The following is a 2,996-nucleotide window of genomic DNA, read 5'->3' on the forward strand; positions in this document are numbered from 1 at the left end:
TATGGAAATGTTGCACTACCCTGCCATGTAGCTAGCTCTCTGTATATGGACATTTTGAACTCGTCCGCCATGTAGCTAGCTCTTTGTACATGGATATGCTGAATTTATCTGCCAAGTAGGTAGTTCTTTCTATATGAACATATTGGACTTGTCTGCCATGTAGCTAGCTCTCAAAATATGGACAGGTTGGATTCATCTGACATGTAGCTAGTACCCTGTATATGGACATGTTGCACTACCCTGCCATGTATATGGATATTTTGCACTCATCTGCCATGTAGCTAGCTCTCTGTCATGTAGGTAGCTCTCTCAATATGAACACCTTTGACACATCTGCCATGTAGCTAGAACTCAGTATATGGAAATGCTGCACTACCCTGCCATGTTGCTAGCTCTCTGTATATGGTCATTTTGGACTCGTTGCTACTTAGCTAGCTCTGTGTCCATGGATATGTTGGACTGATCTGCCAAGTACGTAGCTCTCTGTATATGAACGTATTGGAATTGTCTGCCATGTGGTAGCTCTCTGTATATAAACACCTTTGACACATTTGCCATGTAGCTAGAACTCAGTACATGGAAATGCAGCACTACCCTGCCATGTTGCTAGTTCTCTGTATATGGTCATTTTGGACTCATCTGCCTCTTAGCTAGCTCTCTGTACATGGATATGTTGGACTGATGTGCCAAGTAGGTAGCTCTCTGTATATGAATATATTGGACTTGTCTGCCATGTAGCTAGCTCTCTGAACATGGATATGTTGGACTGATCTGCCAAGTAGGATACCCTCTGTATATGAACATATTGCACTTGTTCATTTGCTTTCAGTAAATGGACATGTTGGACACATGTATATGGTCATTTTGGACTCATCTGCCTCTTGGCTAGCCCTTTGTACATGGATATGTTGGACTGATGTACCAAGTAGGTAGCTCTCTGTATATGAATATATTGGACTTGTCTGCTATGTAGCTAGCTCTCTGAACATGGATATATAGGACTGATCTGCCAAGTAGGGTGCCCTCTGTATATGTACATATTGCACTTGTCCATTTGCTTTCAGTAAATGGACAGGTTGGACACATGTACCATATAGCTAGGACTCTGTATATGGAAATGTTGCATTACCCTGCCATGTAGGTAGCTCTCTGTATATAGACAAGTTGGACTCATCTACCTTCTATCTAGAAATCTGTATTTGGAAATGTTGCACTACCCTGCCATGTAGTTAGCTCTCAGTATACGGACACTTTGAACTAGTCTGCAATGTAGCTAGCTCTGTGTCCATGGATATGTTGGACTGATCTGCCAAGTAGGTAGCTCTCTGTATATGAACATATTGGACTTCTCTGCCATATAGCTAGCTCTCAATGTATGGACATGTTGGACATATCTACCATGTAGATAAAACTCTTTATATGAAAGTGTTGCATTACTCTGCCATGTAGCTAGCTCTTTGTATATAGACAAGTTGGACTCATCTGCCTTGTAGTTAGAACTCTGTATATTGAAATGTTACACTACCCTGCCATCTAGCTAGGTCTCTCTATAGGCAAATTTTGGACTCGACTTCCATGGAACTAGGTCTCTATATATGGCTATATTGGACTGGTCTGCCAAGTAGGTAGCCCTCTGTATATGAACATATTGGACTTGTCTGCCATGTACCTACCTCCCTGTATATAGACAAGTTGGACTCATCTGCTTTGTACCTAGAACTCTGTATATGGAATTGTTGCACTACCCTGCCATGTATCTTGCTCTCTGTATATGGACATTTTGAACTCGTCTGCAATGTAGCTAGCTCTGTGTACATGGATATGTTGGACTGATCTGCCAAGTAGGTAGCTCCCTGTATATGAACATATTGAACTTGTCTGCCATATAGCTAGGTCTCAATATATGGACATGTTCTACTAATCTGCCATGTAGCTTGTACCCTGTATATGGACATGTTGGACTGCTCTGCGATGTACCTAGCTCTCAGTGTATGGACACGTTGGACACATCTGCTATGTCCCTAGAATTCTGTATATGGAAATGTTGCACTACTCTGCCATGTAGCTATCTCTCTGTATATACACAAGTTGGATTCATTTGCCTTATACCTAGGACTCTGTATATGGAATGTTGCCCTACCCTGCCATGATGCTAGCTCTCTATATATGGACATTTTGGACTCATTTGCCATGTAGTTAGCTCTCTGTACATGGGTATGATCGACTGATCTGCCAAGTAGATAGCTCTCTGTATATGAACATATTGGACTTGTGTGCCATGCAGCTAGCTCTCTGGGTATGGACATGTTGGACTACTCTGCTATGTAGCTTGGTCTCAGTATATGGACACGTTGGGCTTATGTCCAGGTAGCTAAAACTCTTTATATCAAAATGTTGCACTACTATGCCATGTAGCTGGTTCTATATATATGGAATTTTTAGACTTTTCTGCCATGTAGCTAGCTATCTGTGCATGGGTATATTGGATAGAACTGACATGTAGGTAGCTATCTGTATATGAACATATTGGACTTATGTGTCATGTAGCTAGCTCTCTCTATATGAACATATTGGACTTGTCTGTCATGTAGCTAGCTCTCTGTATATGAACATGTAGGACACATCAGTCATGTAACCAGCTCTCTCTGTATGATCATGTTGGACTCATCTGCCTTGTAGATAGTCCCCTCTATATACACATGTTGGAATCATCTGCCATGTAGCTAACTCTCATTATATGGACATGTTGGACTCATCTGCCATGTAGCTATTACTCTGTATATGGACATGATGGACTACTCTGACATGTAGTTAACTCTCAGTATTTGCACACATTGGACTCATCTGCAAGGCAGCTAGTACTCTGTATATGGATACGCTGGACTCCTCTGCCATGTAGCGAGCTCTCAGCATATGGACATGTTGGACTCGTCTGCCATCTAGGTCGAACTCTGTATATAGAAATGTTGCACTACTGTGCCATGTAGTTGTTGTTG

This window comes from Chrysochloris asiatica, unplaced genomic scaffold (assembly GCF_000296735.1).
Source record: "Chrysochloris asiatica unplaced genomic scaffold, ChrAsi1.0 scaffold00152, whole genome shotgun sequence".
In the NCBI taxonomy this organism is placed as follows: Eukaryota; Metazoa; Chordata; class Mammalia; order Afrosoricida; family Chrysochloridae; genus Chrysochloris; species Chrysochloris asiatica.